This window comes from Leiobunum rupestre, chromosome 2 (genome assembly GCF_980474605.1).
Source record: "Leiobunum rupestre chromosome 2, qqLeiRupe1.1.hap1, whole genome shotgun sequence".
Taxonomy (NCBI): Eukaryota; Metazoa; Arthropoda; class Arachnida; order Opiliones; family Sclerosomatidae; genus Leiobunum; species Leiobunum rupestre.
The window spans coordinates 91,235,445-91,263,113 of record NC_143385.1 but is presented as its reverse complement, the minus strand read 5'-3'; the positions used below and the strand labels follow the sequence as shown (position 1 = coordinate 91,263,113).

At 36.0% G+C, this 27,669-nt stretch overlaps 1 protein-coding gene across 1 annotated transcript in view; it reads left to right on the top strand.

Moving 5' to 3' along the window:
• LOC149960332 (TWiK family of potassium channels protein 7-like) overlaps positions 1-27,669 on the top strand; it is a 236,387-nt gene that overhangs the window by 192,363 nt on the left and 16,355 nt on the right. The gene's annotated exons all lie outside the window — the stretch shown is intronic.

The following is a 27,669-nucleotide window of genomic DNA, read 5'->3' as shown; positions in this document are numbered from 1 at the left end:
TGAAAATTCGAGCTTGAAAAATTTACAAGTTGGTGAAGCCAAATTACGATTGTTTGAAACGATAATTGAAACCGAATTACTAGCTTTCCAGTTGAAACTTTGGTTAAAAAAACGACCGGATTTAAAAAACACGAGGCTATAGGTCAATCCTAAACATGCATTGGGTATTTAAATGAAAACTTTGGGAGATTATTATCAGTGTTTGATAATATTTCGAACAATGCCTCGTTATTCAGTAGCTGAGCGTACCGAGATAGTTGCCATTTACTATGGAGAAGCAGCGCAAAACCTTAGAAGAGTGACTGAAATCTTCGCAGAAAGACATCCAAATGGAGCACCATCTGTAAATACAGTAAGACGAGCAATTCACGATTTCAATCAATTTGGTAACTTGCAACCTAGGTTTCGCGTATTGGGTCAACCGGATTTAGACTTCGAGAACAATGTACTCGCGTACTTTGTGGCATATCCTCGTCACAGTTGCGCTAACGCCGCTGCTGATTTGGGTTGTTCTGCAAATCGTGTGTGGAAAATTCTTCGTAAGAATCGCTATCACCCATACAGAGCTACGCTCCACCAAGGACTAATTGACGGAGACCATCAAAGACGTTATGAATTTAGCAACTGGTTACTAAATGCTGTCCAAGAAGATAGACAATTTTTGCGCCATGTTTTGTTCTCCGACGAAGCGTCATTTTCTAGAGATGGGCCCTTTAATCATCAAAACAGCCATCTTTGGTCTGACATCAACCCACATTGGGGTTTTGAATATCATCACCAGGTTCAATTTGAACGGGTCAATGTTTGGGTTGGACTTGTTAGAAACCGTTTGATTGGTCCCTTTTTCCTGCCGACGAACCTCAACGGCCAAAGGTATTTACATTTTCTACAGAACGAACTGAGTGACGCAATCGACGACCTTCCATTGGCTGAAAGACGTCAGTTGTGGTTTCAGCAAGATGGCGCCCCTCCGCATTTTTCCCGGCAAGTAACTGAGCACCTCAACAACGAGTTTCCTGAAAGGTGGATAGGGAGAAATGGTCCAGTGCATTGGCCAGCAAGGTCACCTGACCTAACACCGCTGGATTATTTTATCTGGGGATTCGTTAAAGCAAAGGTATACGCCACGCCCATTGAAACTAGGGAGGAACTCATTAGACGAATAATCAGTGCTTGCCGAGACGTCACACCAGAAATGGTAGAGAAAGCGTTTGAGAACTTAATTGTCCGCGCACAAACCTGTGTTGCAGCCAATGGTGATATTATTGAAAATGTTTTGTAAAAATTTATGTGAATAAAATATCTGCATTTAAAAACCAAACGTGTACATTTTTTCAAGTGTGAAAACTCTACTACGTTTGTATTAGACTTGTTCCCTTTTCAATTATCATTTCAAACAATCGTAATTTGGCTTCACCAACTTGTAAATTTTTCAAGCTTGAATTTTCACTGATAAATAAGTTGTTTTTCGTCGAGTGAACAATTTTTAAGGGTTTTCGATGACGGCCTACAACTTTATAATAGAAATTTTTTATCTCGCACCTAGTGGTCGAAAAATAATTTTTCAAAATTGGTGAAAAACATTACCGAAAACGCTCAAATTTCTCAAACTGATGTCCCCCCGGTATAGAGAATTGACCTTCCAAATTTGAAATCGGTACTATAAATAGTTTTTGAAAAAAAAACACTTTTCCGAGCAAAAAAAAAGACCCTGTATATGTAAGTAATAATCCAAAATACTTTTCCACAGTTTAAAAGAAATCTCCAAGACTCAATATATCTGAATTTCCAGAAAAGGTTTGGTAAATTAATCATTTGAAACTTCTTCAGATGTCTCACCATTTCTTGGAAGTGGTCTTTCAGTTTATGATTTATGAGTTTTTTCTCGATCAGCATGGGAATAATTTTTTACCAGGATTCTCTGATTAGTCAGTGCACGCGCAAGTAATGCATTTGAAAAAGACACTTTTCTAACCCACAATTACCTCCTTGAGTACAATTATATGCACCCTTATAAATAATTTTTTAAATACCAAAAATTTTCACTTCGCCTATTATTTATCTTGTCTTGGAAACTGTATAATGCTAGTGAAATATATATTTAATTATTTTTTCAGATTTGCAAAAATGTCTTAAAACATTTAATACAATTTTTACAAGAAGTTTGCTAGTTATTAAAATTTAAGTTGTCTTTTGCGACCCCATACCGGAGCGCAGATAGTTTTAATTAACTTTAATCTTGTAAACTTATCATAGTGAACTTTGACACCAAATTTCCCAGTTCGAAAATTAAATTTAAAACTTCGGGAAACACAGCAAACTCTCAATTATAGTTTAAGTACAGGCACTTTAGTTTGTTACGCCAAAATAAATATATTATAAGTCTCCACTTATAAGACGCCATTATCCAATATGGCCGGCCTTTTATGAGAAATTTGATAAATATTAAAAATTTTCAACTGTAGTAAAAGTTAAACGGCAAAAGGAAATCCACCCTATTTATGATTTATTCGATAAAATATTATTTTATATAATTCGGTAACGACAGTGGCAAAAATTAAAATTGCAAGTGAAAATACATCCTTTTAATGAAGAAAATAAAAATATCGGAAATGAAAATGTTAAATTATGTTAGGTACGTTTGAGCGGGAAAAAGAGTATTGATCGAATGATCGAATGCTGTTTGTTCGAAGGTTCATTCTGCAGAAGTTACATTTCATATAATTTTTAGTAGATTGAATAGTACTGTTTTAGGATAAAATAAGTGTAGCTATACTGATGATGATTCTGCTAAAGGGAATAGTGGTTTGGACTATACTAAAGGTTTATTTTTGTAACCTTTTATATACGCAGTGGTACTTTGTACGAGAGGGTTGGGTTTGGTTGGGTGAGGTGAAGTTGGGTTAGGTTAGGTTTTTATTCTCGTGATATTTGTTTGCGGCCGAATTGTATTATAATTTTGAAATGTGTATTTACACGTAGTACCGTCTAATCACTTCAAAATCATTTTCATTCTACTTCACCTTCTAGCTTAAAATAGGTGGTTTCCCCTAAATGTATTTTCGACGTTCGATCAAATTAATTTCGATAATAAGTTAATTCGATCATTTGATGTTCGATTAAGTTTATTCGATCATTTGACGTTTGAATTAAATTATTATCGATAATAAGTTAATTATATCATTTGATGTTAGATTAAGTGGATTCGATCATTTGATGTTCGATTAAGTTGATTCGATCATTTGATGTTCTATTAAGTTGATTCGATCATTTGATGTTCTATTAAGTTGATTCGATCATTTGATGTTCTATTAAGTTGATTCGATCATTTGATGTTCGATTAAGTTGATTCGATCATTTGATGTTCGATTAAGTTGATTCGATCATTTGATGTTCGATTAAGTTGATTCGATCATTTGATGTTCTATTAAGTTGATTCGATCATTTGATGTTCTATTAAGTTGATTCGATCATTTGATGTTCTATTAAGTTGATTCGATCATTTGATGTTCTATTAAGTTGATTCGATCATTTGATGTTCTATTAAGTTGATTCGATCATTTGATGTTCTATTAAGTTAATTATATCATTTGATGTTAGATTAAGTGGATTCGATCATTTGATGTTCTATTAAGTTGATTCGATCATTTGATGTTCGATTAAGTTGATTCGATCATTTGATGTTCGATTAAGTTGATTCGATCATTTGATGTTCGATTAAGTTGATTCGATCATTTGATGTTCGATTAAGTTGATTCGATCATTTGATGTTCGATTAAATTAATTTCGATTATAAGTAATTCGATCATTTGAAACAGTATTCGATAACCTGAAATTCAATAAAACATACCCAAGTCGTTATATTAGAATGCCATTTTGGAAAAGACTAATTATTTTTTGATTTTCAAAAGGACTACTTGTCTTGTAACCTAAACATCATTTCATAAAAACCTTTTTTTAAATATGGGCCTATTACAAAAACTTATATACTTTATAAAAACAAGAAGCACTAAGCAGCATTAGGTTTAAAAAAAAGTGTGGTATATGTAAAGATGTTGACTGCAAAGTTAATAACAATGCTGTCAATGAAATTTCCCATGAAACTAAAAAGGAATCTTTGACCTCGAACATCTCAGATCAAATATTACATTTTCAACTTCAGGCCGTAACGCAAACCGCCAATCGATCAATATGTTTAAAGTTCTAAGCAAATCGATTTAATACTATTACGCGAAATAGTGCTCCATTGATTTGACACGAAATGATTCGCACGAAATATCTCAGCTCAGAGTAAATGATTTCTTCTTGTTTTGAATATTTTATTCAAAACGATTGATGATTCATATATTTTCTGCTAACAAGAACATTTTCAAATTAAAGAGTTCATTAATAAAATACAATTTTAGCTGGCGTTGACGTCGTTGCGATTGAAGTGCAGTCTGAGCTTTGACTTCAACTACCCTTGGTCAGAAGCCGAATTTTGAATATCCTAAGAACTTAAAATTGTAGGTCTTCCATGGAGAACTTGTTTAATCGCATCGTAATATTTATTGTAAATTATTTAGTTTAGGTATTTAATTTCAAAAAGACTGGTAACAACATTATTTAAAATGAACATTAATTGTCAAGCATGTTGCATCATTTTTTAAATGTTTCGTTACGTTATATCAGGTCATTAATTAAAAACCATATAATTATCAAGATAAATTAATATATATTACAAATAAGATTGTTTCTAATAATACCATAATTATATAATAATATTCCACAAACATATAAGTAAAAATTTTACTGACACACTTATCTGAGAAATATTTATAATAGGCAATGTTGAGTTTTTTCTACCCGCGGGCTGATTTGAATGAGTTTGATTTTATAAAAAAACAATGATTGCTAAAAATTAGTGTTGTAAGTCGGTAAATTTTCCACGGAAAATGTCCGAGGCCCTTTTTCCGGAAAATTTTCCGTATTTTTCCGGAAAAAATAAAAAAGGTTTCTTTTCATGATTAGTCTAATATATTGTTTGCCAATTTTAATAAATCGGCATTTTCGCCTAATTTTTTCGAATCTAAAAGTAAAACTAAACCTCTAGACTATAGTTTAAACTGATTAACAATGTAACACTATTAGTGTTTTGTAGTATGTTTATGATATTAGACATTCTATATCGATAAGAAGTTAAAAACATTAAAAACCTTTAAAAAGTAGTTTATGTTTCAATTTTTTATTTTACCGATTTGTGGAAAATTTCTGGAAAAGTTTCTGCATTTTATTTTTCCGGAAAATTAATAACAACATAGTCTCTATCCCAAAATAAAAATGAATACATTATTGATAAACTGAATACGTAATTTCTTAGAGTTAATATTTTAATATTACAAACTATATCATTAATAACCAAAAATAACTTAAATATTTAACCAATAAAAGTGTAAAGTATTAACGACTTAAACACGATAGTTAACGGTGGTCGAAGAAAACCATTTCACCTTGACTATAATAAACTGGAATAAACTGGCATTCACTTACTCCAGAACGTAGATAATAGAGACGTTAAACTGAGACTCAGTAATTTAGACCGAGAGAAAAGCTCGAGACTAGCCCCCGCGAGCCACCGTTAGTATAGTCTAAACGGCAGGGAGAGAAGCCTCTTCACGAGTTTTACGGTTTTAATATAGTTTTCCTTTTCCGTCAGTCCTTTTTATGGGAACAATAATTTTGGATGGAAATTCTAATCATAGTGGAAGAAAGCAGCGGCCGGTTCGCAGCGCCGCGCCACCACTTCGACGGCGCCCTCTCCCGACCGACATTGGCGCATTTAAATCAGGCGTCGTCTAGTCAATATATCCGGCTATTTATTGCCACTGTGGTTAAAATAGGTACTTCTTTCTTTCGCGGGTTAGCGCGAGGTATTTGGCCGAGTGCTCGCGAAGGGAGCCGGGAGCGACGATCGAAAATATCGCGAAGAATTGGCGCACGGTGGAAGGGGTGATTAGCGACAGTCGTTAAGCCTCGGCCCTCTTTCGCCGCTGCCTCAAATTCCTAGCGTTGCCGAATTACATTGCAGATACTTCGACGTTTTATGGATCGTTTATTGGAGAAGCTCGTTCGTTGCCGACTCTCTCTTCACTTCCCCCCGCCCTCTCTTCCCCTTACGTCGTATCACGAGCGCCATCTAGCGGCCACTTCCAAAAGGAATACTGGCCGCCCTGGATATTTTCCTGCTTGGGCCGATGAAATATGATGCAGATAGCGGAATGGCGTTTAATTATAAGCAGTTGATATATTTACCTCAACGCAACGCGTTCTTTTTCGCAAATTTTGCGTTGGTCGCCGTAGAGCGTTGGCCTCGCATACATCAAAATTTAATTAAAATATTGTTTACACCTTTTAAAATATAAAACTAATTTTAGCGAATAAATGGCAATTTTTCAAAGTTATTGAGATATCATTATCAAGTCTCTATTTAAAACAATGACCTCGTGTCATTATTTCCACTATAGTTTCTTTAATGAGTTTAGGGAAACTACGTAAATATTAAAATCGGTTAAGAATATCTTATTTCCTTCGAATTTTTGCTATTAGTTGACTGCATCTTAGCAATGCTCTATAATTTTAATAATGTTTAAAGGGGAACGGCCAAGCTTTTACAAAAATATGGCCTTATTTCCGTATCAAAACATCAACAAGACGTTCAATATACTAACACGTACCTTTTTTTGTCTTGAAAAAATAGCTTTTGGCCCAAAAAGTTGAAACGCAAAATAACGCCAAGTGTTTGGGTTTTAATTTTCGCCGCCATCTTAGGGGCTGCCGCTAACGCCCCTAACCCCGTATGAGCGATTTGCGAACTAGTGGTCCTTTTGAGATCGCTCAATTTAGGCTTAGGTCTCTTATAACTCACCGGTTTCTCAAGAGATGTCGTGGCGGACGCACGCTTTTCGATTTCTCGAAATTTCTTTATTTTATTAAAAAATTAACCACTTAATACTTTTTGGTGCTGGGCTATTTAATTGGTTAAAGCTTGACCGTTCCCCTTTAATGAACACTAATTGTTGATTAATTTGTTCGGCCTTGGAGTCCTGGCAACTAGCTGGTTCCCCTCTCATCTGTTTATAAGGTTTCTATTTATGGAAGATGGTCAACCGTATTCCCCATATCAGGTTTTCAACTTTGGTTTCGAATTTTCGCAAACATCCATTTAGATAATTGTTTTATTATAAAGTTTGGCCTTACTGAGCTAGCTTGAGGTCCTTTAATTAGAGAACGTCTATTGTTCCATTGGTTGTCATGACAACAAGAATTTATTCCATTGTTAGTCTTGAAAATATGTATTTATTCCATTGATAGTCTTAAAATAAGTTTTGAACACAATATTTTTTTTCCATTGGTAGTCTTGGTAACAATTATTTTTCCATTGGTAGTCTTGGTAACAATTATTTTTCCATTGGTAGTCTTGGTAACATGTAATTATCCCTTTATTAGTCTTAAAAACAATTATTTATTATATTAGAAGTCTTGCCAACAATTATTTGTTATATTAGAAGTCTTGACAACAATTATTTTTTCCATTGGTAGTCTTCAAAACAATTATTTTTTTCCATTGGTAGTCTTCAAAACAATTATTTTTTCCATTGGTAGTCTTCAAAACAAATATTTTTCCAATGGTAGTCTTCAAAACAATTATTTATTCCATTGGTAGTCTTCAAAACAATTATTTATTCCATTGGTAGTCTTCAAAACAATTATTTATTCCATTGGTAGTCTTCAAAACAATTATTTATTCCATTGGTAGTCTTCAAAACAATTATTTATTCCATTGGTAGTCTTCAAAACAATTATTTAATCCATTGGGTGTCAAACCAATTTCTTTAATTCAAAACCTAGGAGCAACAAACATAGCACCCCACACGAAGAGAACGCAGCTAACGCAGTGATGTGTACAAATTTCATTGGTCGAGCCGTCACGCTGCACGTTTTACGGAAAGGAGGAAGACAATTTTCCCCTTCCGATGGCAGATGGCGCTAAAGCGTCTAGCCAATGAAAATTGTACACAAGAAAATGCATGCCTTTGGGCGGGTTGCGTTCTCCCAATTTTCGGACTAAAACTCTGTTTACCCTAAAACGTTTTAATTGCCTGTTCCGGGGATGAAAATTACTCCGCTCCATAAACTATACGCTGGTTCCGGAGCTTTAGGGCTACTCTTTTTACTCCTTCTGGAAAGGAGGTGTGAAGGAGTAAATCGGATTTTGTCGTCTGCTAGCCAGAATTTATCTGCTAAAAAGGAAATATGCTTTTAGCAGAAAAATGTTTTTACTCCGACTCAAACTATTCGTCACCAAAGAATCGGAGTAAAATGACGTCATAGCCTTACTCTTCTTACCCATCGCCGAAATCCCGGAACAAGAGAAAATCAACCACCTACTTCGAAAAATTATCAGGTTTCCTAACGAAGCCTACACGCCAACCAGGCTGAACCAGCCTGACGATTTTTAAGCAAATCTACTTATTAATTAAGTAGGTATTAATAACGAAGAAACTCGGTAAACATAGCAATTGACATTTAATACATTGGTAGTTCAAAATGGTTATAAAAAACCTAACAATTTGACAAAGAAACATATATGAAAAAATAATGTAAGCCAAGGTACTATTTAACATTGTCTATAAATAAACGTGAAATAAAAAACCCTTAGTTAACGTGCCTTTATTTTGTTGCTTAGAGCTCTGGTTTAAATTACCTGGACTTAATAGACGGCTATGCCCTGGTTAAGTGGTCTAGAGCTTTTTTAGTCTGACTCGAAAGTTCTGACGCGATATATGTTGGGTGGTGTACAACACGCCAAAGAACACACTGCACTTAGCGAGACCCTAATGCACCGTAGTGGAACGAATCCGCGCTTCTAGCTGGACTTTCCTTAACTAAAAGTACTTATCTCATGACGTTATAGTGGTCACCTTACCGGCGTTTTCTGTCAAAAATATTTTTTCGTTTAGGACCTTCCTCAACGTGACAGAATCTTGCAAAACGTTTTAGCCTTTGCCAATTTATGATATGCCGCCTGCTTGAGAGTACGTCAAGTGTGCACGCCTTCAAATAATTTAGATAAAATATTTAAAAAAATGTTTTAATTAATTTATTGTTTTTTCGTAATTTGTTTTGAAATTTTGAAATCAACCGATTCATTTTAACTTCCTCGCCTTTCTTAACTTGTGATGACTTCATTTTTCAAGTTGAGCAACAAAAAACCCTGCTCTTGCATCCGATGAGTTTTTTGAGCAATGAAACTGAACACAACGTTAACTTAAAAGCAATTTCGTTGAGCTTTACCCTTTTCATAAAACCTGATTTTGAATTACCTTTTGGTTGTAGACGAGCACGTGCCAACCCGGGACGTCAAGAAAATTGTAGAGACAGTAGAAACCGAAGCGCGATCTGTTGAAATTTTGGAAAAGCCTAAATTGAGATAAAAAGGCACCTGCTATCGTGCGTGCGATGACGAAACTCAACGTGCGTGCGGTAGAAGCAACATAACTCAAATATTTGATAAACTGCTTCACAGATATGTTATAGGATATTCGGAACCTATTTGTTTGATTTTTTTCCGGGAGAAGTAGCTTACTCTTCGAGCATGAGAGATTGGGAGCCACCCTAAAACCGTATCATCAAAGTCTTTTTCCTTAATAAATACAGGTTATATCCCGTACAACCGAATTCCCATTTGACCGAATCATTATAAAAATAGCATGAAGTTGGCGGGGTCTCATACAACCGAATTAAGTAATATCTGATTTTCTAGGTTAGGTTTGGTTAGGTTAAGTTGGATTAATATCAGATTGAACAATACTAGGTGCGTTTGACTAGCTACTGTCCTCTAGGTTGCGTTAAAGACAGCCCATCGTGATAGAAAAAATGGGGTTGGGGTACTGCCCCTAGAGCTCGAGCCAATACTAAGAATTAATTGCACGTTTTATAAATCAAACCGACACTTAAGACATAGTATAGGTTATAGTTCTGGTTGAGCTTAGGTAAGGTAAGGTTAGGTTAGGTTAAAATCCATCAAAATCCTATGATTCGGCCGAATGGGAATTCGTTAGTATGGGAATTCGCTGGTATGAGTTTTTCCATATACGACCGAATTCCCATTTGACCGAATGTAGTTGTATCTTTTATATATTTATATAAAAGTGTATCGCAAAACGTGGATTTCGGTTCAATTGTAAATTCGGACGAATGGGATTCAGTTCAATGGTATACAATAAAAAATGCATTCTTGGTGATAAAGTGAAATAAATTAAGCCATAAAATGTTAAAAAACGATAGGAAATGATTTTAAATTACACGTTCATGAACTTATTTCTAATGCATAATTGTATAATCTTTATTTGGTATCCAGGGGTTTAACAACTTCCTAAAAATCTGTACACAGATTACAGAAATATTAAACTGAATACAACCTTTGGTAATGGTAAAACTGTAATCAATAACGTAATAAAATTAAGTTGAGTCAAAGCTTGTTCGCTGATTACCCCTTGCTTGGTATATAATGTTTTATAATTACATCGCTTCCATCGTATAAATATAATTAAAATTTATGTACCATAATTCCTCCGAGAAAACTCTAGTAACACGATATTTCGCTTTAAGTTGGAACTAACTAATTGCAACCGAGGCGAAAAGCTGAATTATAAATTTAATGCGAATAATACGAGACCATTAACACTGAAGATAATATTCCAAACAGAAGTCGCTTCTTACACATCAATACTGTCAAAAATTTAAATATAAGAGATATCATTTTTTGTTTGTTTAAAGGGAATATAACCTGCAAAACCATCTTTATTCAAGACCTCTTCAATTTTTTAAATTTCCTTGTACAGTGGCGCCAAACATTTTTAAAGCCAAAGGCAATAGCGACCCGAGCTCCAACCGTTGGTGTTCCACACCTAATACATGTGGTTATAATCATTTTTTTTTAAATAGAGCTAATACCCAAGGCACCACCTTCGACCACATAAGCAATGTTGCTTGTGCGTGATCAAGTAACAGGTGGCCGGGTTACAATGCGTAGGAGGGTGGTGGCAAGCCCTTCATGCCACGCGAGCCAACAGCTCCCTACACTAACTATTACCGTTAACCTCAGCAAGTTTTTATGGGAAGGGGAAACCGAAGTTCTCGGTGGAAAACCCCTTTAGTTATTTATATATATTTGTTAAAAAGATTTTTTTGTTTTAATCCAATTTCACCTTTTACAGAAGATTAAAACCGAATGTTTTCAAAATAAAAACTTGTTTTCATTTTAATCAACAAACAGAATTTTGGTATTGTTTAATTTTTGACGAGTGGGTATTTACTGTTAATCAGCTATAATCAGAAGTAAATGAACCGAAGTTATCAGACTTCTATACTCCCCATGCTGGAGGCGTTTTCATTATGAAGTTACATTTTTACCTTGAATTTAAAATTTTGTACGCTCATACGTCGATAAAAAAACGTTTTTGTTTTTATGAAAGCATTTTTTACACATAGAAATAGCGATACCAACAATTCCCAAGTGCAATTTGTCCCGTCAAAAGAAATTAGCTTTTATTTGACTCGATTTTCTCATAATTTTCATTAGGAAAACGCCCTTCGATTCTGAGCGCTATTTCAATAACTTCGGTTCATTTACTTCTGCTATAATTAATTGAAATTAATTTAACCCGGTTTTTGGATTTAAAAGAGACCTCAACCAAAAAATTGTGTTTTGGGTTTAAAAAAAACAGTTTTTTTCCTCAACCCGGCCACTATGTAGATGATTTGCAATGTGGCTCTATGTAAATGAATAGAAATATTTCGAAATAAACTATCAACTAAAAATAATCTTTGGTTGACTGAACTCACATGTTGTCAGAATTTATAGCCCGCTGTACCGGTAAAATCAAGAAACCACACCAGCGGAGGCCTATCATCAGAATGCCCTACGCCAGCGTCCACAAGCCCGGACAGGTGACAAAACCAGCATGGGTAGCAGAACCCCACTACTACTACTACTACCCTCGACGCAAGCCGCTCAACCCAGCAGAAGGTGCAACAATGGGACGACCAGCCCGCCACTTCGCACACAGCAGAGGGATAGAGAACGGATGCTCTAGCAACTCACAAGGAGACATCCCAAGGTGTTCCTCCCCGATTTTTTTCAAACTCGGGGGTTAAGTAGAAAGCTTCAAAAGGTAAAAGTTTCAATGGCCGTTCGTTTTGCCATGGCAACAAAAAATGTTTTTTACAACTCAAATTTCAACTTTATATCTACGTAAAATAGAAAATGTCGGCTATCATTTTCAAACTATTAAAATAATACATGTTTGGAAAAACAATTGGATAAAATTTATAAATTGTGTGAAGTCAATTAAATATAAACCATGATTTTCTCTTGCTATTTTACGTAGATTAAGTTGAAATTTGAGTTGTTAAAAACCTTTCGGTTGCCATGGCTTTCAAGGTACATGTAGGTCTACTCAATCCCCGAGTTTGAACAAAATCGGGGAACAACACCTCGGGATGTCTCCTTGTTAACGTCCACCACGTAGAAAATATACTGAACCCGAGGGGCAGGTCACTTCCTTGATTAACGACGCACCCCTCTAAAGATTAAATCCGATTTAATCGTGATTATATTGATTAAATTCAACTTAATCACGATTATGTTGATTAAATCACGTTTAATCACAATTAGAATGTTTAAATCTGATTTAATCATGATTAAATGATTAAATCTGATTAAAATGATTAAATCTTGATTGAAATAATTAAATCGTGGTTAGAAATTAGAATGAGAAGCAAACACAATTGTGATAGAACCATCAATATTAATAATTTATATTAAATTATCGTACTTTAGTTTTGATTTTAATTATAAAATCTTGATTTGACCGATTATATTGATTAAATAGTGATTAAAATGATTAAATTTGATCAAAATGATTAAATCCTGATTAAGAAGATTAGATCATGATTTGAATGATTAAATCTCGTTTAAATCGTGATTAGATTGATTAAATAGTGATTAGATTTTATAATCTTGATTAAATTTTTTATCTGGATTACCCTGATTTAATCATGATAACCCTGATTTAATCATGATAACCCTGATTTAATCATTTTACTAAGATTAAGACGCCCCCAAAATGTAAGTGACCTGCCCCTCGACTGACCAATATATTCTTTCAAATTTTTAATTAAAAGTACGAGATAAGCACGAATTTTTAAAATTCAAAATGTAACCTGAGATTTGATGTTTAGTCTACGACTAAGTAGTTAATTCTAAAATTATCTTTGAGTATCTGTTAGCGTTTCAGTATAAGGGTCGCGAGACAAAATCAAATATTTTATATAAATTTTATTCCATCAAGAGGACTCAAAATCGCAATTAACAGCAAATAAAATTTTTGCAACCACGTACAGTTCCTCGTAAACCGTCTCACGTATAAAAATATTTCTGTTACGTTCTTTTGAAAATTCGGTGTTAACAATGGCTTTATATTATTTGAAGTTTCTTTATTAAACGGAAGAGTAGCTATAAGCTACTTATTTGTCCGTCGTGGGCGTACGAAAATGTGTACCTTGGAGCGAGAGCGTATTCTCTGGAGCGAGTTGGTCGGCCACTGCGAGATTAATAAAGATATTGACAAAACAAAATCGACTCGAAGCTAGGGCTAGTTCGAAAAGGGGGCGTCGATACGAGCCCATACATAGAAGAGATCTGGCTGGACAGCGAGAGGCTATCTTTTCCGAGCTAATCCGCTCTCCATTTTTACGCCGCGTAGGTTCCTCTTCCCCGCATCGCGCCTTTATCTCTGGCATTGAGCCCGCACCAAGAAGAGCATTGTGTGTGTACATAAAAGCGGTGGAGCGCACCACTGGAACACGTTTTCATTACGGACACAGTGCCGCGGCGAAGCGACGACGGTGCTGCCCGTCTCGACATGTATTCCGTCCCATATAGCGCCATCTATTTTCTTTTATGAGCGAGGCGCAGTTTTATCGGATTTGCCCCTTGTTTTTCTTCCTTACTAGGCTAATGCGGCGCTCCAGCCACTGCTATCTCGCTCTGAGACTGAATTCTCATTTTTTTTCCTTCGTCACTCTCGGCGTTGCGCTGGCCATTTTCAGACGACTTCGACGCGTTCAACATTACGTAATATCGACCATGCAATGAAACTCACACGGTATATCCTCGATGCATAATATAACATTAACACTACACGATATATCCACCACTATGCATTGAACATTACACGAAGTATCCACTATGCATTGAACATTACACGATGTATCCACTATGCATTGAACATTCCACGATATATCACTGATGCACTGAACATTACACGATATATCCATTATGTAATGAACGTTAAATTATATCCACGATGTAATGAACGTTACATGATATCCACTATGCATTGAACATTACACGATATATCCACTACGTATTGAACATTACACGATATCTCCACTATGCATTGAACACGATATATCACTGATGCACTGAACATTACTCGATATATCCACTATGCATTGAAAATTACACGATATATCCACTATGTATTGAACACGATATATCACTGATGCCCTGAACATAACCACGATATATCCATGATGTAATGAACGTTACATGATATTCACGATGCAACGAACGTTACAGGATATCCACGTTGTAATGAACATTACATGATATATCCACTATGCATTGAACATTTTACGATATCTCCACTATGTATTGAACATTACACGATATCTCCTCTATGCCTTGAACACGATATATCACTGAGGCACTGAACATTACATGATATCTCCTCTATGCATTGAACACGATATCTCACTGATGCACTGAACATTACACGATATATCCACGATGTAATGAACGTTACATGATATCCACGATGCAACGAACGTTACATGATATTCACTATGTAATGAACGTTACATGATATCCACGATGCATCAAACGTTACATAATATCTACGATGTCAGGTACTTCACATGATATCCACAAGGAAATTTACTCTTAACATAAAATGATATTTACGAGGAATTGAACATAAAATGATATATATCTACTACGCATTGAACGTCACAGTAGCATAATACAATATCCTCGAATATTATGGTAACAATACGTGAAACACACGCATCGTTACAGAAACATGATATGCACAATATTATGCTTCAAAGTTTACGGTAACATTACATGATATCTACGATGCATTGAACGGTATGGTAACATTGTACCACGCAGGGTAACCTTAAATGGTTTCTACGATGCTGTGAAGGTAAAAACAAATTAAGTCAATTGTTAGATGCATCAAAATGATATATTATGGATAAATAAAAATTTACAGATAATCCTAAATATATAAAATAAAATATTCTTCCAAAAAAAAGATTTCGTTTTAAAAACCACTTGTTGTCAAGACTACCAATCTAATACATCCTTTTTGTCAAGACTACCAATGGATTATATCCTTTGTGTCAAGACTACCAATGGAATAATTACATATTTTCAAGATTATCAATGGGATAAATAAAGATTTTTAAGACTACCAATGGAATAAATACATGATGACAGCCATTTTTTTATTTCAAAAATCAAACAGAAATTTCGCTGAGTTAAATATATCTAAGAAATCTACTCTTTTTATGAAATTATATTTTAAAACTAACCGATGTTTTAAAACTAACCGAGGTTTTAAAGCTAACCGATGTTTTAAAAATAACCCGTGTTATGAAGCTAACCGATGTTACAAAGTAAAATGATATTTTGAAGTAAACCGTTATTATTAAATTAACCGATATGACGAAACTAACCGATATTTTATATTAATCCAAAATTATAAAATTAACCGATATGACGAAACTGACCGATATTTTAAATTATCCGATATTATAAAATTAACCGATATTATAAAATAAACTGGCATTATAAAATAAACCGATAATATTAAATAAGCCAAAATTAACCGATATTTTCTATATTTAGATAATTGAAAACTTGGTAGGTAATAAAAAATAATTCCGACCTTTGAAAAGTCTCCTAGGTGGGAAATATATTTCTATAGGCTTCGAAGCTTTTTTTCTTTCAATACTTGAAATAGTCGATATAAACTTAAAAGACGTATTTTGGTTTGAGGCTCCCAACGTGGCAAATGTTGAATAAAAAAGAGAGGAAGCTAGTGAAAAGCGAAACACATTTTGAAAGGAAAGTCTTGTTATCGGGCGGACTACATTGAATTTCGAAGACTTCGACGCTAAACAACGTCCTATAGGAGGCTCTACTTTTTTCTGACAACTGTCCAATGCGGTTTTTCACCAGCAATGATTCGGATGATGGCTTGTAGGCCTACATTCAACTTCGATTAAAAAATAGGTCTTTGTTGAACAGTCTAGAGGATGAAGTTGGAGGCAGTAGCTCAGGGGCAGGGGAGACCAAAGATCGCTTTTTTGAAGGTTGAGATTACCTTTCTCAAGGTTGAAATTTATATTATTTTTTTATATACTGTACAGGGTGTCTCAATTTGCTCGATCAGGCCATTTTTCTCAAAATGTATTTATGCAAGGGTTCTGAAATTTTCGGGGTTTATTTGTTAGGTATGGAAGGCTTTGGTTACTAAATTTCAGAAAAATCGAACGATTTTGTGCCGTTTTGGAAAATGTATTTTTTCACCGGTAGGTGTCACGCAAAATGTTTCAACAGAAAAGTTGTAGGGCATAGTCGAAAGTGTAAAACTAATTTTGGTTCGGTTGAAAAAGAAATATTTTTCACTGAGTTTGGAGGTCGGGGAAAAAACAAGTCGTACTAGCAGGCAATAGCCTTTAACGAATTGTAGGTAACATGCATTTCAGTTATAAGATTTCGAAAAATAAACAAATAATAATTAGCCCAAGTGACAAATGTTTTTAATGACTTCTACAAAATGTTTTCAAAAATGCCACCTTCTGATGCAATGCACAAATATGCACGATGTTGCATATTGCGAAATGCTCCCCGAACCATTTCTGGAGTCACCCGGCGACATGCTTCGATGATTCTTTGTCGTAAATCTTCAACGCTCGTCACAGGTGTTTGGTATAATACGTAGTCCTTTACGAATCCCCAAAGAAAAAAGTCAAGTGGTGTTAGATCAGGGGATCTTGGCGGGCCAACGAACAGGACCAGTTCTTCCGATCCATCTTCCAGGAAACTCGTCGTTTAGATATGCAACGACGTCACGATATTGGTGAGGTGGTGCCCCATCTTGCTGGAACCAGATGCGTCTGTACTCGGCCAGAGGAATGTCGTCCAACACGTTGGATATTTCATTTTGAAGGAACTCCAAGTAGTTTTGACCGTTCAGACGATTTGGCAGGAAGAACGGGCCAATAATTCTGTCACCCAACAGACCAGCCACACATTTAAGCGAAACTGCACTTGGTGGCGGTGAGGAAATCCCCAGTGTAGATTCTCGTAGTCCCACATTTGTTGGTTTTGACGGTTGAAAGGCCCATCTCTTCCGAATGAACATTCGTCGGACATCAGTAGTTGATCGTGAAAATCCTGGTGTGCGTCAGCCATGAGGCAAAACCAATTGCAGAAGTCGAGTCGGCGCTGTCTATCACCGTCATGCAGTCCTTGGTGAAGTGTCGCTCGATAAGGATGAAAATGGTGTCTTTTGAGTGTTCTCCAAACGTAGTTTCGATCCAACCCTAAGTCAAAGATGGCAGTCCTGACGCTCGCTCGAGGATAGGCGACGAAGTAGGCAAGTATGGTGTTTTCCATGTCGATGTCTTGGAGACCACGATCACGAAACCTCGGATTGATATTACCCCAGTTGTTGAAGTGCATATTTGTGCATTGCATCAGAAGGTGGCATTTTTGAAAACATTTTGTAGAAGTCATTGGCCTAAAGGTAATGTACAATATCTAGAAAACAAAGTTTAAACTCAAAAAAATCTAAAAACAAAAACACCATGGCTCTTCGGACTATATTTATTCACGCCTCGAAAACAAGCTCGCCCGTTTGGATTAATGTTTCACGCGCTTCCATAGGGCCTTCCACTCTATGCGAGTGGGTTACTCTATGGGTTATATGCAATTCAAAGGGTTAATGTTAGTAAGATGTGAATCGAGCCATTTCAAGCCAAGCTGTCGATCGATAATTGTCGGAATATTGAGGAAAGCGTTAAGTCCCCTGAAAGAGAATAGAACTCTTAAGTGGAGTTGGGAACTTTGTTAACCACTATTCGATTACCGACTGTGACGTACGTCAGACTAGCGAAGCTATCAAACGCGGTTCTGTTGGCTTCTATTCCCAATTAGCCTTTTCGTGTTACATAAGCCACGTTCACACTAGAGCCTAAAACCCAGCTTAGGTCGGTTTGTATGCCAGTTTTGACCGCCGACGATAATTCTTGGTTCACACGTGCGAAATCGCTTCACCCCGGTTCGCTTATAGCCAAGGCTTAACGCCATTTCAAATTATGACTAGAATTTTTAAAATACTAAAATTTATCCCAAAACAATTAGTTAATCATGTTAACTATACATACAGTAATATTAAAGGACATTATTTAGAATTTTATTCCCATTATTTTTCAAAATACGAGCAATTTGACTACCCCGCCTGGTCGTTTTGAAAGCGATTCTAAGCGAGCGGACTTGGACGAGTTGCTTCCCGAACCTACTCGAAACGATTTTTCACGCTGGTTTCGAAAACTAGTTATCTAAACGAAGCGATTTAAGGGGTAAGTGTGAACGCGGCTATAGAGCCACGTAGCGGCCAACGAGAGTATATGATTAACTGCTGGATTTTTATCTGCTACGAAGTCGATTTGCTATTTTAGAAAACGAACGCGTTCGCTTAGCAGAAGAAAATTCAGCAGTTTATGTGCTCTAGATAACCATAGCCGAGAATACACAGTCGCTACTAGGAATGAATTTCTTGGTATATATTCCTTTTAAATACGCAAAGTGTTACCATGTGGTCGGAATTTAAATACCGGTGCGCCTATGTGCAATAAAGAATTTCCAGATGGCGTCAGCACTCTAAAACCTAGCAATTTTATTAATTAATTTAAAGCAAGTGTCGGCTCTAGGTGAAGTAGCTCTTTTTTCAACAGATGTCGCTAGCTTCTAAATCAAAACAAGATGCTGAAGCTTCATTTTGACCCAAAAGGCGGGACATAAAAGTATGCTTCGCGTTGATTGGCTCATTTGTAAATTTGTCAATAACTTCAATTATAGTAATTGTTTACAATATATTTTATATGGGATATATAATTTAGGTTAAAGTTCACTAACAATTGTAAGTAGAGTAAAAGTGGTCTAAATATAATACTCTATAATGGCTCTCTGACGGCGTTATTGTTTCGCTATTTTGAATTTTAGCTTCCGTTCCCATTAATAGATGGCTCCACGCTCTCCACGAAAGTCATTTTTTCCCGAAGATTCATGGCTATCTCTAATAACAGGGGCAATGATAGAGCCGACAGTTGCTAGTATTTCAATATAATTTAAATATTTTTTGTGTTTCTTGAAGTTCGAATTTTCCCCAAAGTTGATCGTTCGCATATAGTTTTTATAAAAAAATATCACCCCTAAACGTTTTAGAAATAGTTTTTTTATTACCTTCACGAAAAACCGTTTAAATTGTTGCCATATCGAATCTCTAATGGCTGTAAGTAATTTTTGAATCGGTCTCTAGACATTTTATCTTGCTGAAACCGATTCAGATAAACTCAAAAGTTTGCAGTTTATACCAAGAGCTACAAGTTAAAAATTTTAATTTACAGCTAATGGAAAACACCAAACACCCATCTTGACCTTTTTCGTCTAAGTTTGCGTTATAATAATTTTAAGTCTTTGATCAAGCGCCGCTTCTAGACTAGATTTATTGTTTATAAATAAAACTTGATAAATGTTGACGTATGTCCAGCAAACCAAGTGTTTAATATTCCAAACTAACTGCGATATTAATATTCGATAATTTCGTTTTCGAACATTTGCATATTTGGCATACCAATATTTTACCCTTGTCACAGCTCGCTTTTCCCACAAAATATTAAGTATTTCAATTAGTTCTGTCAGATATCTATAGCCAATCCCTTTCGAGAAAAAGTATAGAAAGATTTGTCGAATCGAAACAAACACAAAGTTGGCCTTGGATGGTTTAATCGTATTATCTGGAACAGGAATCCATACCTCTACTTGGAATGCTTATCCTGGCGTATCGCGTATGGTAAGAACTTTGAGCGCCACCTACCAAAAAAAAATCCCCTCTGCGCGCGCTCCCCTGTCACGTAGTTGTTTGGTAAGTTAACATAAGCCGCGTTCACACTAGACACTTTGAAACCGTTTTAAAATGGTTTCGAAAGATCAAACTGAAAAATTTTGCTGTCGAATGTATTTATCGAATGGCTATTAATACAATCGACACCGAAAATGTTCAATTTTATCTTTCGAAACCATTTAAAAACGGTTCCAAAGTGTCTAGTGTGAACGCGGCTCTTGTGACGTGAAGAAAACCGTCAGCCACATCGAGACGAAAATCTGCCGCGATAAGCATTCCAAGTAAAGGTATGGATTCCGCTCGTAGCTTACGCTTTGATTGCACGAGATTTAAAATTTATTATTTTCTTTTTTATAGGGATGTGCACAATATTTGGTTACACAAAAAAAAATTCAGTCAAATACCAATTTGAATATTCGATTCGGCAATTGGTATACACATTCAAAATGCTCGAGAAGATTCGTTTCTGATGATCAAATAGTTGAATATTCGAAACTATTCTGCTTTTTAAATATTCAATTTATTATTTGACGTGGCTAGAAAAGAAATAAATGATATTTGATTCGAGTTCCAAAAATGGGGTTGGCACTCCTACTTTTTTTCAACTTTATTTCTATGATAAAAAGAATATGGTGATCGTTATAATTCTTTACATTTTTTTCAATTTTACAAATTGTTATTTTATTTTATTTATTATAATTTTTAATTATCTAGTTTTTTTTCTATAATAAATAAATCGTCCTACGCCGGGATTCGAACCCACACCATTCCGGTAGATGTCGCCACAGTAAAAAACGCCGCCCTTTAAGACGACTGCTGCGAATATAATCTTAACGTCAGTGTTCTAATTTTTAAGTGTATGCTTATTTTTATCATGGTGGATATAGGACCTTACACACTTCACCGATAAGGCAGCTTATTTTAGACTTCTGGTTCCGTTTGAACTTTAAGCTAAGGAACCAAAATATTTGTAATTTGCCCTTCGCGAAAATAAGGCGTGTCCAATGCAAGCGGCGAAACAAAAGATACTAAATTAATTAAATTGGCCATAATTTACGACTGAATGGTTGACGTTATTAATAATGAAATGCTTAATTACATGGAACTTGAAGGAAGTTTCGAAACGCGTTTGATCTCAATCCGGAAAACAATAGGATCTAAGTCGAGCCGTCCAAAAATCAATATCATTCGCGAGTTGTCAACGTCGTTTCATCGCCGTACGCTATATTGGTAATCCAACACCATCTAGGGAGCGAAATTCCTTTACAGGATTCGGTGTTATAGGCGCATTTTTCCGGCTTAATCGCTCGAAAATATCTTCTAAGAAAACGCCGCATTTTGGAGGGAAATTGACATCTTAACCGTTTTATTAATAATCGCGTTTGAATAATGAGTTTAAATTACTCCTTAAAAGCCCCTCCGTATCCAATTGCTGATTTACCCCTGTGCGAAAAGGATATACGCCGCCAGAGCCATCTAGGAGCGTCTTTCGAGTCGATAGCCGAGCGGCTTCTTCCAGGCACGTCCAGACTCGCAGCACGGGCTTGTCTTCTTCGCTAAGCCTTGGGCCCGAGTATCCGTCGATCTAGAGACGCCCGCTAAAATATGAAACTTTATATCGACTGGGTCAGAGCAATGAAAGGACGCCTCTCCCATCGATCGTATCTCGCCCGGCCTCGAGCCTCAAAGTCCTTTAGAGGTCAAGTCAAATCTTTGAATGCGCTCGCGAGAGGAAGAGCGAGAGAGAGAGAGAGATAGAAGTGTGGGGAGGACTTAAACGTCCTCAGATTCAGACCTCAGTCTCTGCAGCGCTACACTCTCAGCCGGAGTCTAGTCTAGACACAATCATTTCTTGGCAGAAAACTGTAGAGGTCTAAAAAATAGTTTTCTTCGACGTTATGAACTACGCCATTCGAGGGAAAACCAACGTAATGGAACAGACGAATATTAAATTCTAGAGAACATTTTGATGCTATTCGTAAGAACGACGAAAATTTCTAAAATGAACCGTACGTCTTACATGAGGAAATAAATTCTGGTGTATTTCATTCCGAAGTAGACATTTTTACATTATTGCGCGCTAAGTTTCCACAAGTTAGCCGTCCATAATATAACAGGGTTGCCACACGTCAGGGAAAACAGGGGAAATCAGGGAATTTCAAAATTGCCATAAAAAAACAGGGAATTTTAAGAAAATTTAAGAATTTGTAACAAGTCAGGGAATTCAATTTTCTTTTGACACTTTTGAAGGTAATTTTATTCTAGATTTATAACAAATTGTATGATTATCATTAATTTCCTTGGAAGTTTGGCTTATTTCTTCAACATTGCAATAACCTTTTTACTGAAATATAAGTCCATTTAAATATAAAATATATAATAAAAAAATTTTGACTTAGTCAGGGAAAATCTCTTAAAATGGTCCGGGAAAACAGTGAATAGGCAGGAAATTTTAATCTCAAAATGTTGTCGCAACCCTGTATAACGAAGACTGAATTTATTTTTAACAGAATATTCGTTTTCCTTTATCACCCCAAGGTTGGATAGTTATGTACAGCACGTCAGACTCAGACAACTTGAGTTACTGTGTACGTGAAAACAAGGATATATTTGTTTATTAGGGATAATTACTACGTTGAGACACCATTGTCGAGTTTACCCTAAAGTTGTAGGAAAACAATGAGATACAAGGATGATTTGATTTGCATCTAAAAACGATAAAATTGCTTAGATACACAGGTTAGAACTCAGTGTGCTTTCGTACGTAATAAAGAAGGGGGACCGTTACGTACTGCTGGCCTTCATCCCCATTGGAATTATTGCTTCCCAAGCGCCACCTTGTTTTTGAAAAGTACTAATTATTATTGTTATCTTCAATGTAAGTATAATTTAATTATAACTAAAGCAAAAATTTCTGTTTTAAAATACCATTTTCGTTTTTTTTAATTATATTTTAATTTTCAGCAGAAGCCTCTAACTCGCCCAAAATCGTGAAACGCCTCGTTTTCGAACTAGAGGTATACGGAGGGATACAGATTTGTTAAGGCAATATGAGGCCAGAAAATATAGTCCTCTCGATATATTCATACCGAGGGACTTCAGGTGAACAAATAAGCGGTGAAATCACTTGAAATCACGTAAATTTAGTAGCTTTAATAACTTTAATCAATTAAATATTGAAATCACGAAATTTCCCACATTGGAATGATTGAATATAGCCCCTCAATTCATACGCGAGCAGTAGCGGAGAAAACATTTGAAAAATGCGGACGATACCTTACATTTTAGCTCGTAGAATTTCCACAGGATTTTGCTGGGGCTTTTAAATTTTGAGAGACTCGCCTCGTTTTGATTTAACTTGGTAATTTCAACATTATAAAGGTAATACATGTTAAAAATATTATTTGCTATATTAAATATGCATACTAATGAACAATAATCGTGTTTCTGAAGGCGATATCTCTGTATAATTTCTCAATACGCTTTGAAAAACCTTAAGCCTTGCCCGCATTTCACGTTTAAAGTTTTAAACCAAGGATGATCTATACGCAAGTTTCAGGTTTCCAACCGACGTTTTGGAGAACAATCTACTTTTTCGCTACAAAGACTAAATATAGCGCTCACTAGTCCTAGGTCACGTTAATTTCTTCTTTGCTCCGTGTCGAAAACAAGACGTTAGATGCTTCTCTTATTATCTTCTGCTATCAATAATGAAAATCAGAATTCAGAAGGCGCTATTAACGGGCCTCTACTGCTAATGCGCGAAAATGTTTACCACGGCTTAGCCGTGTGTTTACTAAACATGAGAAATGACTAAGCCTAGGCTAAATTAAGAAAGATATGATTAAAGCATAGAGTAAACCACTCACATAGAGTGGAAGGCTATCAACGAAACAAGTTGGCCCAAAGTTAATGTACAATATCTAGATAAAAAAAGTAAGTTTATACTCTAAAAAATGTAAAAACAACAGCATCGCTTTTCGAACTATATTTATTCACGCCTCGAAAACAAGTTAGTCCGTTAGAATTAATGTTTCATGCGCTTCCAATGGGGCTTGATCTAGGAGCAACAAACACAGCACTCCACTCAAGGAGAACGCAACTCGCATTTTCTTGTGTACAGTTTTCATTGGTTAGACGCTTTATCGCCTGCTGCCGTCGGAAGGGGAAAATTTGGAAATTGTCTTCCCCCTTTCCTTAAAATGTTCCGCGTAAAGGTTCGTCCAATAAAATTTGTACACAACACTGCGGTAGCGAGTTTAAAGGCTAGCTGCATTCTCCGTGTGTTTGCTACTCCTTGATTTAATAAACATAACATAATAATTTACCTCTACACTGCTATTTCAATTATCTTCAGAAACAAAATAAACATCGCTTATTCATGAAAATCGATAGATGGCGCCTCGAACGCCATAATTCCCCTGGGCCGCGCGCTGGCAATTCGTAACGGCCCCCCACATTCTAACCTGTGTAAATAAGCCGTGGTATTAATAAATACATTCTTGATAAATTATAATCTCAATTTTGGAAGCTGATAAGGTTTTACTTGCCATTAAGGAAAGCGTGCCATTACGGGAAACAGCGGTCGCTGTAAATGAACATCAAAGATATAAATTAAGTGTGTCGGAACGGAAAGGAATTCACCGACTTCCTACACGATATTTCCATTTTTAAATTTTAGTTTTAAATTGCCGAATAGAAGTGAATTTCCTTAGTATTAAAATATGGTTTACTGGTCTCGACAACGTGAAGCATACCTACGTAAACTTATTGTATATTCCAAAATTTCGAAAACCAGCGTTTCTGCAAATATTTCAATTTTGATTTATTGAGTAAAAAGCATATTTTCGTATACGGTAAAATACAGGGTGATTGCGCTTCCGGGTAACACGCGGGGGTAGAGATTTGGAAGATTGTGGAATTCCCTCGCGAATGAAGAGGGGACAATCGAGTCACTGACTCCCCCTTTCTCGTTCATTTATTCCTTCAAACTTACAATACACCAGCGTGTTGAGGAGAAGCGTATGTTGATCTAAGGGGCAAAGCGGAACCCTGTACAAGGAAATAGTAATAAGAATTTATTGGGTTTGCATTAATTCTGGCCATGCACGGTGCGTTTTTGAAATATCTCTCTTAAACGCGCACTTTTGTCAAATATTCAAACCAAAGGTTTTAGCATAGCAGTGCCCCACGCCATCTCGATTCGGAATTCCTAAGTTGTGACAGCTAACAAAGCGACGCAATTCAACGCGTTGTGTTAAAATGTAAGTTGAGTATGCCTTTGCGAGTTATAATTAGTCAAGAAAACAAATGCATTTGGTTTTACAATAAAGTTAAAGCTAATATATGTATATTTTGTTTAACGTTTTGTAAAACACTTACGAGAGATCCACGTTGTAAGTGCTAAAATTGAACAGAACAACGAGTTTATTTCTAGATAGTATTTGGAATATTCATGGTTTGATAAGACTAACCAGATTAACTATATACAATTTAGACTTGAAGCAGAGGTTTGAAAATTTTCACTTTTCAATGTTTTTGAAGGTTGAGATCATCCTTAAGATATTTTGGATAGCAAAAATGTTGAGAAAAATAGTTGGACCCAAAAAAAATGCCAAGGAGCCAAAACGATCAGAAAGTAAGCTTAGTTTGATCCAAAAATGTTTATCTTTTTCATCGATTTTTTTTCTGGAAGAGTCCTTTCGCGGAGTTTATTATTTCAATAACGATTTAATCATTTCAATCAAGATCAGAATCAGAATAATATTATTTTGTGAAAAAATATTGTGTTACATTGGGTTTTTTTAATCATTTCAATCGCGGTTTAATCATTTTAATTAGGATTGAATCTTTCAAGTTTTGATTAATTCATTCAAATCTCGATTTCGTGCATTTAGCACTGTTAAAGGTAGATGTTTCGAAGAGTTCGCGAGTTCCATTTTGCACTGTCAAAGGTACGGCAGTGTACACCGAGTTCGCAGATTCTCTTACCCCTCGATTATAGTACTTTAAATTCTTATTAAAAATATATGATTTTTGTAATTTAAATTAACAATTAATTTTAACAGAAGTTAACACTCTCCGCCATAGATGGCACTATAATACGATTTTAAACTATCCAATCAGGGAAGATAATTTGGTATTTTAAATCTCGACGAAACCGTTCTCCACTAAAAACTGAAAACTTTCAACCAATCGTTGAAAATCAAAATTATGACGTCATGCTGCTATCAGAGCGCCATCTACTAACAAATAACGCCATCACCACGTTACCTCGGATGAATATTACCCCTTTAAAGTCGCCTTTGCCCCTTAAAAATTGAAAATCGATCTATATAACAGATAAATAATAATTAAAATCAGCGTAAAAACTATGAAATATACCGTCGACAATGCAAGCGAAAAGACACAATTCAATTTCCTTCACAAACGGTTGCAGCCCATTCGTAGTATTCGCGGAGATACATTACGCGAAATTACCCGCCGAGACGTAGAAGTAGTATACGTTTCTTCCCCCAACGCGAAAATGTATCGAGCGAGAGGTAATGAAAATTCTATTGGGGTTTCATATTTTTCGGATCGAAATTAGTTAGCCATTTTCCGTTTTTCGTCACGCTTTAAATCCTGGCCCAGACAAGGGGCTCAGTGTTTCGAAAATATGAGGCCGCTATTCCTTCGAGACCAACGGCCTAAATTGAAACGAAAGAAATAGCCCCCCTCCCACCCGTTATATAGAAAAGGTAGCTGTAATATTTTATAACTGGCCAGGAAGGAAGGCGCTCTACTTCATACCTACAAATCGTTGCCGATAGAGAATGGAGAGATATATCCCGAAAGGAAAAAATGTCGGCTGGGGGAGGGGGCCGAATTGGAAAAGTACCTTCCTATCTTCCCTCCCCTCGCGTGAGCTTCTTATTCGCGGAATCGATTCCGAAGATTTCCTTGCCCCCGTCCCGTTTGCTTTCCCCCTCCTTCCTTTTTGGAGAGACGCCAAAGGGAGATTTAAAGGAAGGGGGTAAACAGTGAAGGGGGGAATGCGACGGTGCTTCGAATGAATTCAATACAGCGGCGGCGGCGTCAGCCAGCCAACCTCGGGTCGGTACGGTTCAATCTTTGAAACATTCACGGAAAATACAACAACATTCAACGGTCATCGCGTTTTCAACTTGGAAGAAAAAGGGGAATCTTTGCTATGCAAAATCAGAATAAAAGAGACTTCAAAGCGATTCAATTGGATTTCTAAAGAGGATGTTGTATAGGACCCCGGCCAAACGGAATAACAGTTTGCATAGTTTACTCGTCAAAAAGGATAAGAACTTACACACTGCCGCCGCATTCGGGTAGGGCCAAATCGGGGTTTGGA